The 14269-nt window shown below is 46.8% G+C and overlaps 1 long non-coding RNA gene across 1 annotated transcript in view; it reads left to right on the plus strand.

Moving 5' to 3' along the window:
- The window catches only part of LOC119453583 (uncharacterized), a 44532-nt gene extending 37363 nt beyond the window's left edge, over nt 1-7169 (plus strand). Inside the window, exon 7 of the long non-coding RNA XR_007467193.1 lies at nt 6923-7169. This is a non-coding gene — a long non-coding RNA (uncharacterized LOC119453583). The remainder of the gene's footprint in view (nt 1-6922) is intronic.
- Nucleotides 7170-14269: the final 7100 nt, after the last annotated feature.

The raw sequence follows: 14269 nt of genomic DNA on the forward strand, positions 1-14269 counted from the left end.
TTTTGACAATGGTAGCTTAGACAAAAACCTGTGTCCTTTTGGCTGTTGTGTGTAATATTGTTTTTCCAGTATATTGTCATGTAGCAGTTTTATATTTTACGTTGAAACCATTGATTCATTTCTTGGGATCGACCGCTTTACATGCATCTACGGCGCAGTGATCCTTCAGCAGATTTTTCTCCTTTGTTTTTCAGCACGTTTGATCTTTTTTAACAAAAATTAATTTGGAGTTTTGGGACAGTTAGTTATACAGCAGCCATTCATTCTTGAAAAGCTTGTTTGCAACGAAGCTCTAAAGATGTTGAGACGCTGTATGTGCAGTTTTCTTTAGTGACAGTTAGTGACCTTGTCTTTAAAACTGAAGCTAAATATTCATGATAATGCGTTGTGTTTTTTGCACTAAACAATACAAGCGTTGTACCTGATGGAGAGCGGCCGCGCGGTGGAGAATAAGGACGTCCTTGGTCATGTAGCCTGCTCCCTAGACGTTGAAAAATAGCTGCGGGTGAATAGTCATCCCGTTCGTATACGTCATATCCACGACGCTCGTCTTGCTGGCGCTTGCGGCAAAGACGTGCTATGTGAGCACGATAGCCGCAGTAGTAGCAGATGGCACGAGGCGGACGCCACTGCTGATAGGCGGGTTGGGTAGGCGCACTGGTAGCTCATGGAAGCCATGTGGGCCGGCGTTGGTTTTGGAGGCATCGGTGGAACGATGACTGGAGAAACTGCGGCTACTTGTGCGTACGTTGGTGGGGCCCTAGGGGTTAGAGGGTCCATGTACGCTGCACCAGCCACGGATGCCAATTCCTCCTTGACACCGTCTCGCAGATTGGTGTCCGAGGCATGAGGCATAGACCCTGCGGCGAAGCCAAGATACTGTCATTCTTCTCGAATTATTGCGCGGGTCATTGCTCGTAACGTGGGATCGTCGGCGGTAGTCTGTGCAGTGGTGTCCGGCTGCAACCGTACTGATTCGAGTTCGTCAAGACGCTGGAAAATAATGACAATATAAGTGACGGTCGCGGGGTTCTTAATGGTTAACGCATTGAAAGCGATAGCTCCGATGCCTTTGAGGATGTGGCGAATCTTGTCTGATTCGGTCATGGCCGTGTTCACGCGTCGACAAGAGCAAGCACATCCTCGATCTAAGCCGTATAAGGTTCCCCGGGTTGTTGTTTGCGAGTGTCTAGCGTCTTTTTTGCGAGGGCGGAACGAACCGCCGGTGCGCCAAACATTGGTCAGAGCTGCTGTTTGAAAGTGCGCCAGTCCGTGAAATCAACCTCATGGTTGAAAGACCAAGTCTTCGCTACGCCTGTGAGATAGAAGGCGACGTGACGTAGCTTGGGCGGATCGTCCCAACGGTTAGCCGAACACACTCCGTCGTAGTAGTCCAGCCAATCCTCGACGTCTTCACCGCCAAGTCCAGCAAACAGATGGGGATCCCACTGGTGCCCACTGACAATATAATACGGAGAGGCTCGGGTAGTCGAGGTCGGCATGGTTGATGTAGAAGTGCCTGTGGACTCGTCCTGCGACATGCTGGCGGACAGCTGGCACAATCGGCGACCTTATCGAAGCTACAGGAGGTTGAGCGGGGAGTCAGACGACGGAGGACCGAAGAGCACCTCCACCACTTGTGACGCCGCAGTTATCACGACGCATATTACGCGTCGGAGATGCGGCGAACCGACCACGCCCAAAGCACAGCTCACACACAAGAGATAGCCCCACAAGCGATGATGAAGGAGAACCCCATGTGAACCCCACGTGATGATGATCATGTACGAATGCCCACAATACAGAAGTTCTAAATACCGCAGGGCCAGATAGCCTAACTGCAGTTTGTTTACTATACATCACAAAGAAGCCGAAATACTTTCACAAGGAATCCAAACGCATGATCAAATAATCACGAAAATAATACTGTGTACATTGTAATGTATTATCTAACCGCACATATTCAAATGTACAAATTGTGGCCAGTACATTCGCAAGGCGAATGCCATTGGAACAAATTTTTAGGATGACACCAGTTTTTGACATTCACTCCCAAAGTGTGCGACAGAATACAAGTGCCGCCAGATACTTCTTTGCTTTAAGCAAAAAATGGCGTTTGATTAAAAAAGTACGAGAAACAAGTGTACACATTTACCGAAAGTTTTATGGCGCAATATCAAAGCCGTGCCCTACTCACAATTTGTTTCAATGGGATATGGCCTGCGAGATTCCCCGCTGCAGTTCGTGGATTGCAAGACGTGTTGTGAAGTAATTAGCTAAAAAACAGTTAGTTTATGTTGTTAGCTATTTACGCATGTCAATTTCTTTCTTAACAGAGAATCATTTTATGCATTGAAGCACAAAATTAACTGGAACGCCAATGCATTTCTCCGCAATGTTCGAGAATTGATATCTCGAAAGTGGCGTCATCCTGACAATTCGTTGCAAGTGGATCCACCTTGCGAACTCCATGGCTAGAATTTGTCAATTGCAAAGTGGGCCGTAAGGTAATTGTTACAAATTGAATTAGTGAACTTTTGTTATTAGTAGCTTATGCATTTCAATTTTGTAGTGCAAGTAATTTCCGCCTCCTCGAGTACACCAACTCATGAACTAGAATTGTGCTATCTGCCACAGGCAACCTTTAACAATTTTTGAAAGTTCGCTGAAAGAGGCGGTGTGTTCTGGACAAACATCAAGATGGAAGCCACAACCACAGAACGGGCTGGACTAGAAGAAGACTTCGAAGAATGAATTCTCAGACCGCTATATTTGAAACTTGAGAAGCTAATGGTGGAGTTGTGTTCCCTTTACCGGTGTAAATTATGTCATGGTGGTGGCATACATCTACTAGTGAAGCGCTCCTAATGGCAGAACATTTCTGTGGATCGCCAACATAACCGCGCACTACAATGGAACTGTTGTACTGGTTTTCTGTCCTACGGAGATTTCCTACTGCATTTCAACGCCATGGCTGCTCAGCACTGGTGGGACACGTCCAGCTGTGCTCGGACGTTTGGATTCTAGGCCCACATAAAGAAACACTTGATTTCCTCGGAAGCTTGTCCCCAATACGTTGTTGTCCTACGAGAAACTGACGGGAGCTGTTCTTCCCGTATCGGATAATGATCTCTAGAAAGAGCTGTACGCTGCTTCTTTGAAGAACTGCCGTCAAAGACAGGATAAATAGCAAGTATTGTCGTTTCATGTATAAAGGACGATACGCAAAAACTCGCACATAGCGTTCGACACAGGCAGCAAACTCCGATCAACAGTATTAGCGGCATATTTCTACAAGTGTCTAAGGTGATCCTAAATTGCAAGGCGGAATTTCATTCTTGCACCAAAGGAAATTTAGTCGTGTACATATCCCGACGCGAGAACGAGACGCGAAAAGTGGTTCTAGTCCTGGCAGCGTTATTTTAGGTAAGGAGCACTTTATGGGCCTGGGATGTCGTCCCTCATCGGTAGGTGTCACGTACAGCACAAAGTCTAGGTAGCACCAAGGAGGTTTGGGTAGCACATGCTATTCACAATAAATTCCCCCCAAAATGGCTAATAATAAACGAAATAAGTATAACATAATATAAAATAAGGAAAACATCATTAACTACCGCATTTATTACCCCAAAATATTGAAAACTGGATAGAGAACGCCAAGCTGATACCGTAAATTTTCATGAGAGGGAGCCACAGATTCACAAGTGCCCTTCCTGCACTCCGGGACGATCTTTCCCGCCATAGACGCCGAGCAGCAAGCAGGCATGGAGTGACAGCGGGCGCTCGCCCGTGAAACAGCGCCGATGCAGGGCTGATCAAGCGGTGCGCAACCGAGAGAGAGAGACAAAAAAAGTTATTGTTCATGAGGTGGGGCGATTTCCTCGTAGGGTGTAAAGTCCCTAGATTTCCTGCTCGTTTTCTAGATTTCCTGCTCTTCTTATGTAGCGACATCTACCTCCGTCGGCCGCCATGTTCTTCCTAACCTCCTGAAGTGGCATATCTGCGTAGACAGCTTCCGACCCTCAACGGCTGCTGCTGCACTGCACAAGTGAAACATACGCTTCAGGCATGGGGCCAAACAACTAAATACGAACTCAAAAGTGGCTTAGTACTGCGCTGTTGAGGCCGAACGCGAAATTTGTCTTTACCGAAATTTGTCTAGCCGCGTTGCATACGACGCCTGCCGCGTGTCTAGTTGCGGTCGCGCCTACTACAGAAATTCTTCGCAGAAGGAAAAGACAAAAAGATACACGCGCACAGAACCATAATGCGTCTTCAGCCTGCCCTCAAGTTTGCTCACAGCAGCATGCAACTTACGGCGGGGGAACAGCGTTAGGAAGAAGATGACCGCTGAAATGAGCGCCGACCAATGAGATTCGTCGGCGGTGCTTCTAAGCTTGTCGCTACTTAAAGAAAGCAAAAAAATATCTAGGGACTTTAGTGGGGTGGAGCCCTTAGTTCAGGGCCCCATTGGCTCGCGCCACCCCGCGTGCCCGCTTGATCAGCCGTCGCTGCTCTTGCGGGTCTGAGCTGGTCAGCGCAGTCTCTCAGGAGAAAGGTGAAGGTGAAGGAATGGGGGATTAGCCAGGAGGGTGTCAGCGCTCCCAGGTTCAATTATATACTGTGGGCTTCGCTCCACAGTAGGGACAGTATGAGGGATATTGTGTGGGGTGGAGCAGGTGAAGGTAAAAGAGACAGGGAAATGAATTGGTCTGTAGCTGTCGCCACGAGACGGCATCTTCTCGAAGCTGAAGTAGCTCGCCAGCGTATCCAAGCTAATCCCAGCATCGTGATGGCCCAAACACAAGCTGCTCGCCAGCTTGTGTTTCCTAATGGAAAGACCGACGAATCACTGCTCCACACTTCCCCAGTTTTGACCGCTCAGTGAAACTGCATTTTTTTTCATTAAAAAGCCTGCCGTGACCAGAAAGTCCAGACTCCGCGACGAAGATACTGGGTATAGATTGGGTCGTAGTCATAGGAGGTCGTAGTCATTTTTCGGCACGCAGACATAGATGGAAATCTGTTACTCTTAAAGCATCGAGGGAACCGCTGTCATGCTGGTTATCTTTATCGGTTGATTGGAAGGACAAGTTCAACAGCGTATCGGCGTTTTCGTGTGTTCGCCCCACCTTGTACATTATCATCACATTGCAGGCATGCATTCGGAGGCTCAACTCCGCCAGTCATCCTGAAAGGTTCCTCTGGTTTGCCAACCAGTGCAAGGAATGGTTATCTAATATTCAAATACGGCATCTAAACAAATTATACCGCGTTTGAGCAAGTACCTGTTGCACTACAACATAATTATTTTGAGAGGTGTTCTAGCTGAACTCGGCAGCGACATACTGCTAGTTGCATAAGCGATTGCTCCCTGAACACAATCTTGCTAACGCTCAAGTACTGCGCAAAGGCTGATGCGGCTGGCATCTGCATGGATTTCCGTGTCAGCCTTCTTTTCAATGTAAGCGAAACTGGCTCTAGCGCTATTCAATGTCGCAGCTTTCTCAAACTCACCCCTTGCCATGAGCACCGGGTGATTACTGCATTATCTTCGATAAGGTACATAAGCCAGGGGTGTTGCAATCTTCGAATAATTGGCAATAGAGTGCCGTTAGTAGGCGCAGTGGTCCTGTAAGCGTCGAATATCTTTTTAATTTCCTCGAAAGAAGCGAAGAAAACAGCTAGCTTTCTCGCAATTGGCGCGGAAACCTTCCTCGTTGACCACGTGTTCGTGAGACTTCATTATCATTATCATCATAATCATCAGCCTATATTTGTGTCCACTGCAACGAAGGCCTCTCCCTGTGATCTCCAATTACCCCTGTCTTACGCTAGCTGATTCCAACTTGCGCCTGCAAATTTCCTAACTTCATCACTCCACCTAGTTTTCTGCCGTCCTCGACTGCTCTTCCCTTCTCTTGGTATTCATACTGTAACTAATGGTCCACCGGTTATCCATCCTATGCATTACATGGCCTGCCCAGCTCCATTTTTCCCGTTTAATGTAAACTATAATATCGGTTATCTCCGTTTGTTCTGTGATACACACCGCTCTCTTCCTGTCTCTTCGTGAGAATTCACCCCTTTGTATTGAAGCGCCACTTCAGAAGCCTATTTGAGAAATCAGCAGATGGCGTCGCGGCGAGGGCTTGGCGCAGTCGCTTTACGTTTTATTCAACAACAGCAGAACAACCCTGTGGCAGACCTTGCAAACCAATTCTCGACGACGTCAAAAATGGCATCGTGAGAGTTTGTTGGTTGTCGCTGGTTCAGCAGTGCAAATTGCAGTGGCTTTGCTTCGACCGCAATGCCTAATGCGACGTTCATAGCGGTTGTAGTATGTTTTTCTTTCCTGTTTCTTTTTTTTCGCAAGCTTACAATTTCTAAGGTAAGTCTGTGGATTCACGGGGTGGCAGGATGAGCTGTGGTCACCGTTGATTCAGGGGCAGTGTTCCTGCAGCGTTGAGCGGTATGTCGCGTAAGTACAACTTCACTTGCCCATCTACCAAAATATTCGCTTGAGCAATCCCCTTTCAATATACAACTTTAGATTAGGCAAAAGAGAGCAACGAATGTTGTCAGCCGCATTTTTTTATTTCTTCTAGTTGTCTAGCCACATCATATGTGGTTAGTACATATGGCATCTGGATAATAACACAACCGCAGGGCTTCAACATAGAGGACATTAGGAATTATTAGATGACGCCTTCCCCGTTGACCACATAAAAGTTCACCCTTTGTTCATACACATGCTCTATGTTAGTGTCAGGGTTCACTGCGGGCACGGGTAACCATGTAGCAGCTCATACGGACCGCGATAGCATATGAATTGCATAACGTTGTTTGCTTTGAATATTTACTACGAGATCGTGCTAAAACTACTGTCTTACTGCAATCTTGATGAACCTCTTTTTTCCAGTAAGAACATACTGCACCTACTGGGTCAAGAAGAGCGCTGTGAAGAATCGGCACTGGGCTTGTGACTTCATACTAGACCATTATTGCCGAAGCCCTGAAATTGTAATTAAGGATACACAAGACTGTTGGCCTGAAGGGAATGCATAAAGATAGAAATGAATTGCACCAAAACAATCGACTATGACTTTCAATGTAAGCGAAAAGCAGAAAGCTTCTAGAAACTATTCGCTTGAATAAAGAATGGTCCGCTTCAAGGTGTTAATTTGTACCAGGCGCCGTGGCTCATTCAGCTAAGGCGTTGCGCTGCTGCGCACGAGATCGCGGGATCGAATCCCGGCCGCGGAGGACGCATTTCGATGCAGTCGAATTGCAAAAACGCCCGTGTGTTTGCGCTGTAGTGCACGAAACCCCTGGTGCTCAAAATTTATCCGGCGCCCTCCACTACGGCGTGCCTCATAATCAGCAGTGGTTTTCCCACGCAAAACCCCAGAAAGAAGAATATGTGTTTATTTTTTGAAGAAAGGACATCTAAGGAACGCTTTTTTTATTGCGTGATTTGGTAGAGGACAGAGCCGTTAAACAGCACATCTGCAGCAATATTTAACTTAAAAGCTGATTTGCCATATGTGGGTTAATCTGAGAAAGAGTGCTTGTGAAGAGGATGAGGCGCCATTTTCTGCAACCCTTTAGGGAGCACGGCTAAGCGCCTGTTGAGGATTTGAACTGCCATCCTCCTTTCCCAACGTGGAAGCTTTCGCAGCCGCAGAGGTGAGGGCGGCATGAGTAGAGGAGGGCTCTATATCAAAGCGTTTAAACAATGCCCTATATCTCCCGCGACAGCGTACGTTTATGCTTGTGACAGTTATAACATGAGTAACACGATTGGGGCTCCGTATTGTGCCACTTCTTACTCAGAATAAGCTTGTAGGCGGAAATTAATTGCTAACTATCGACAGGTATAGAGAGTGCAGCGTTCTTGTATTTCAGTGCGTTTTACGGCTTCACACAGTGTGCAATGCTGAGTGTTCGCTTTTCAGGACCTGCGAAATCTCCTTCATCAAAATAAAGTAACGATTCAAGTTTTGATCTAAGACGGATAGCGTGTTACACACTCTATTCCAACAGCTGTCGCAACACAGATAGAATGCATTAAAATGGATTATGATGTGGTTGCTTAGTCATAACTCTATCAACTGTTCACAAGAACCCTTATTTAGGCGTTTTTTTGTATTTTACAACTTTCTCCCTCAAACGGTCTACCGCACGTTCCCGCCACACGTTGGAGTACAATATAATGGAATGTAATACTCAAGTAGCACCGCACTCATTTAATCGCCGCACACTCATCTTGGCAGCCCAACATTAACAACAACAAAATAAATGCACACACAAACTCCTCCGGGAGTTGTCTACGTATGCATAAGCATTGTGCCACTTGCTCATCTTCAAGCAGTCCGGTCTCGTTATCCTTCTTATGAAACTTGATTCGGCCAGAGCAAACTGATGAGTTGCGGTAACACCGAACTGCTGGAGACGGCAGTGCAAGGTGAATTGATGACACAAGCAAATTACTGCAGGTGGCGATGCCAGGTGCGCTGATGTCGTACCGATCATTATAAGCCGTTACCGCTCTTGCGCGCCTAATCCATCCCTGTCAAATAATCATGAAACTTGATCAACTGTACTATGGCAGCGGCTGCGTACGGCACCCCCGTACGGGCCGTACCTTGAAAGCGATCGGGGAAGGGGACAGTGAGCGCCGACTGCTGATAGCTTCACGCCGTGTGTTCTCGCCGCTTAGTTCGCGTTGAAGAGAGACGTGCGGGTCCCTATCTTCAAGACGACCTGCGATGGGGGCAGAGTGCGGCGAGCGTTGATAGCATTGCGAGCGCTGTGTTCTCGCCGCTTAAGCGAGGGGCAGCATGAAGGTTAATACGTTTGCTGTTGCGGGTGCTAACTTGAAAGCGATCGTCCTACGGGACGGACGGACGGTGTTCCTCGTTTGGTTAGCACAGAAGTGCTTACGCTATTAAAAATAACGGTAGCGTGCCTGCTGATGGATTCTCAGGGCAGGACGTGCGGTATTTTTTGAGCAATGTTGTGACAAGCTCTAAAGTCTCACGGATACCTTGCATCAATGAGGATACGGCGCACGACTGTATTCACGAATGGGCTCCTGGATTGAGCTTGAGCATTGGCAAAAGTGACTGTGTTGAGGTAAAAATAATAGGATCGGGGAGTGCGGGCATGAAGAAATAAACGACTTATGAAAATAATACCTCTCGCTTTTCTTTAAAACGATCAGGGGGTACCGCATGACGAGAAGAACTCGGGCGAGATGGCGAGGCCTCGTGCATTGGGCCGAAGCTCGTCAAGATCGCGAAGGAAAATTGGGCCCCTGCACCGGTGTACACGGAAATAAAGTTTTTCCAGTCCTGTCCAGTGTATACGATGATACCTTACATAGACTTCTTTGAATAAAAAGAGCGGGTAAAAGTAGGAGTTAGAGTTTGAGTTTATAGGCTTTGATGAGCCGCCATCAGCTGGTTCTCTGTGTGCCACTATAATGGTGCGAAGTTAACGAAAAAGCGTACTGCATCAACATAGGCAAAAATACTATCAGCGCATTTCTCGCGCTTCCGCCTAACGCACTTGCTCTGCACTGTAGAGTCAACAGCCTTTCCAAACTACGCTAGGCAATATAAGTTTTCCAAAATGTTGCGTATTTGTCTTTAAAATCATTGACTGCAGTGTGACATGGACTTCCATGTCCACTGCTCAAAAAAGGAAAGTTTTGTGATTTTTTGTTTCCAATTACTAACCAGTGTCAAGCCAAAATTTTGCCACTATGAAAAGCACGAGATTGACAACGCCACCGCTTTTTATTATGTGATATTGTGAGGTTCGCTGCCATTAGCAATGTCACCTGCGAATACTGCCAATTTTGGGCGAAGAAGTAACCTAAGGCGATCTTGCATCAGAAAAACCGCCCGAAAAATCATCGCAAGGCTGTGGCAATGATTTTATACACTTGTATGTGGAACTTCCTTTCACCTCTCAAATATTAAAATAGGGGACTAGAAAAGTATATAATATTGTTTTAACCTTTTAAAGGTGGCCGGCAAAATTTTCGATTAATAAATTAATTGATGAAAAGCACTGCAGCGAAAACGACTAATCGAAAAAAGGCTGAAATGATGAATGATTAATTCGTTAATCGATATAAAGAATTAATCGACCATCCCTACGCCAGCAAAGCAGCCAATGCTCCAACGCGCACATGAGCGCTGGTGGTACATTACACAAATATAAGTTCATAACTTTGCCTATGTATACTAAGTAATCAGTATGACAAGGCAGCCATCCTTGTTTATTGTAACTTCTTTTTCTTCTCATTTTTCCTTCTTCTACGTTACACTCCCCCGCTTTTAAGTCTCACCCCTCCTGGGGTTATATGGAAGGATGTTGCTCACAGCTGCAATCTCTAATTGTCCACTGTTCATATACCCAACAGTCTTGAGTAGGCCTTGCTACACACACGTTTTCACGACCTGGAATGGACCAAGGATTTTTACATCGGTTCCTGGTAGTCCCTTTCTGACAAGCACAAAGTCGTTTAGCTTGATATCCGGTATATGTCCATGATGTCTCTTGTCGAACTGGTGTTTCATCGCTGCGCGATACCAGCTGCGCTCCTCGATGGTTTTTGGTCGTTCCGTTAGCTGAAGTTTGTCCGATATTTCAAGCTCCTCGTCGGCGGACAGTTTCGGCACTTCACCATACGCGGCGAAATGTGGGCTACATCCGAGGCTTGTGGTATGTGTCCTGTTATGGTGTGCAACGGTTGCTTCTAGGCAGCACTTCCAACCTCCTCGGAAGTTTGGGTACATTGACATAAACTGTTTTATGTCACGGATAACTCTCTCCGCCAATCCATTGGCTTGGGGGTGACATAGAGAGCAGCGCCACAGCACAACCCCGCGACTGTCTGCCCACTGCTGAAAATAGTTGCTCATGAATGCACGTCCATTGTCACAGACGACGACCTTCAACTCCGAAAACATCGCTCGGTCAAGAAGAGCAATGACACTATTTGTATCTTCTTTTCCAGGGCATGCAGCTACCATTCTTGTGCACAAGTCGATTGCCACTACAAATGACTGTGTTTGGCGCACACCTTCGCTCTTATTTTTAACTCGGCAAAGTCTACATGCACTACTTGGAAAGGTGTGTCTGAGTGAAGCGGTAATACGAGTGCGTCTGGTCGTGGGCGGTACTTTGCCTTGTTGACCTGGCACAAGTGGCATGATCGAAGATAGTTATCTACATCTCTCTTCATAGTGTTCCACGTGAACCTCTGCAGAAGGTTAGTATAGGTTCTCCAGATACCATCATGACCACCAGAGTCGGGAGTGTCATAGTAAATGTGGAGCACTTTTGGAACTAGGGTCTCCAGCACAACGAACCTTCCATTGCCAAACTGTAGACCTTCGCATCTTTCCCATAGTTTCGTCACGTTTAACACTTCATGTGGAACTTCGAACGCCAGTCTTGATAACGCATCTGCATCCGTCAACCCGCTGCCTGCACGGTGGCTAACCTCAAAATCGTACTGCTGCAGTTCGTTTATCCAGCGCGCCAGCTTTCCTTTTTGCTCCGACTGACTGAGCAGATAGGTCAGAACCTGATGGTCTGTATACAGTTTGAATTTTCTCCCGTCTATGTATGATCTAAAGTATCGCACGGCCATGAGGACGGCAAGGGCCTCTGTCTCCGTAGTAGAGTAGTTGAGCTGAGTAGCGTTAAACGTGTAGGAATAGTACCCAACGACTCGGAGCTGTCGATTTAGGGAGAACTGCAGTCCCTCTGATACAGCACTGCCCCTGTACCATAGTGTGATGAATCAGTGTTCATCTCGAACGGCAGGCTGAAGTCAGGTAAAGTTAGTACTGGGTCAGACGAGATGCGGCGCACTAGTTCCTGATATACTTCTTCGCACTCATCAGACCAATTAAAAGGAACATCCTTTTTTGTCAGCTCGGTCAGGCACTTTGTCATCTTTGCAAAATCCTTAATGAAAGCCCTCAAGTGGGCTGCTAGTCCAAGAAAAACTCGCAGCGAATGAAGGTCATGCGACTTCGTAAGTGTGGAAATTCGATGTGCAGACTCCTGCTTGGTACTTTTGGTAGCACCGTCGAACACTCTACCGGGAAAAACGACCTTCAGCTGAAAGAAATCACTCTTCATTTATCTTCAGATCGGCATTGCTGAATGCTTGTAACACCTTCGCCAGATGTTCGGTGCGCTCCTGCTTAGATCTCGAATACACGATCATGTCATCAATGTAAACATTGCAAAAAATTCCCAGATATGGCTTAAGAACATAGTTCATCATCTTTTGAAACCATGTAGGTGACTTTTTCCAGCCAAAAGGTAGTCTAATGTCTTCGTATATGTCGAACTGTGTCACAAAGACGGAAAATCTCTTTGTCTCCTCTGACAGTGGCACTTGCCAGAAGCCTTTGCACAGATCCAAGCGAGAAAAAATCTTGCAGCCCCCGGTTTCGTTGATAATTTCGTCAATAAGTGGCATTGGAAACGGAAATAAGTCAGTCTGTTTGTTGACCTGCCTGTAATCAGTGCAGAGACGAAATGTGCCATCTCCTTTAGGAGCAACGGTGATCGGAGAAGCGAAGGCAGAGGTTGATGGGCGGATGACACCGGCGTCGAGCATCTTCTGTAGTTCTGCCTTCAACCAATGTTTCTTCTCTCGTGACATGTTGTAGGCCTTGCGTTTTACTACCGTCTTGTCGCGACGTTCAAACGGTACTTCAAACTTTGATGTGGCCTTTGGATAGCCCCCGACGCATATTAGCTCTTCTTACAACTTGATAACGTCCGCTCCTGTGGTAGGCTTCCGTTGAAGTTCAGCAAGTGAAACCGAAGACATTTGGCGGTCATCTCGAGTAGTGACTTTCCCATCCCAGTAGAGGTTTAGTCGCAGCTGTTTCATGACTGTGCGAGACAAGAGCAACTGATATTTTACTCCGTCGAGTACAAGAGCCTTAGTTCACTCCCACTCCGTCCACTTATTATACGACTGTTTCTTGCCGTCGTAATTGTACACCGTCACAGGAGAATCTTGCACGATGCTTAGGTCCGGAATTTCACTCTAATTTACAACTGTTATCGAAGCTCCACAATCTGCTAAATCCTTGACGTCCTTCTCATTTGCTTGCACAGAAATGTATACAAGCTTGGCACGATCGGTAAGGAAGATGGTCTCTTGAAGTGAGAAAGGGTGACCTCCCGATGTCAACTTGGTCACAGTTTTACACTGCAATCTGTGATCTTCATTAGATGAAGTACTGCAGCCGTTATAAGCACTCTCTTGATGCTGCAGAGTGCATAAATCTTTCATAGTTTTAAGCAAGTCATCCACAGTATGCGGAGTTCGTAGTTGGACGTCGTGCTGCATGTTCTTACGAAGTCCTAATATAGTTAGAGCTATGAGCGACGAGTCCAATAACGTGGAGTCAGCAGCATGTAGCAGCCTTCTCTTCTCAAAAAAGTATTCTACCAGAGGGCCGGAACTATATTTGAAGGCTATAGTGCTATCCCAACTCTGGAGCTTCCTGTCGGCGAACGACGTCAAAAAACTGTCTCTCCACTCAGCCCACGGCCGGTTCGCTCTTTCCGTGATTCTCAAGTCATGCCAGGTTTTCGCTGTCTCGTAGGTACAAGCAGATATTCATAATCTTGTCAAGGTCTTGTCGCCAACCATTTTGGTCGTACGCGTACTCATAGAAACTCAGCCAGGCTTGAGCGTTTGCAGATGATGAACCGTCATAAACATCCGGTTTTACCGGTTTCCAACGACGGCCTCCGAAAATTCTGGAGGATGCTTTTCGTCAGGAGCTCCAGTATTTGTTGCTGGTGTTCACGGTTTCTCTGCTCGAATTCCATTATATGATGAAAAATGTCTTTCGCACTCTTATATTTCCGGTCTTGTTCACTCATGCTGGTCGTACACAGTTACGTACTACCAATAGCAAAACGTCGTGTTTGTGAGCGTGCTGAAGAAGGGATCAGTGCTCACCCGTAACAGCGAACTATCTTCCGTGGAAAATTGCATCGTGCAAGATTCCATATCTCGTAATATGCACCCAGAACACAATCAGGAGCGACGTGCAGACAGAGCTAAACATCTACAAAAGCGCTATGACCAGGCCGCAGATGTAGCCTACGTGGACAGCACGGAATACCCCCCCCCCCCCAGAACGCCATGGCGGTCGCCGTAGTCGCGGGCTCGCAGTACCGCCTCTCCGCGGCCGTATCAATACTCACC

The sequence above is a fragment of the Dermacentor silvarum genome, chromosome 5 (assembly GCF_013339745.2).
Source record: "Dermacentor silvarum isolate Dsil-2018 chromosome 5, BIME_Dsil_1.4, whole genome shotgun sequence".
Classification (NCBI taxonomy): domain Eukaryota; kingdom Metazoa; phylum Arthropoda; class Arachnida; order Ixodida; family Ixodidae; genus Dermacentor; species Dermacentor silvarum.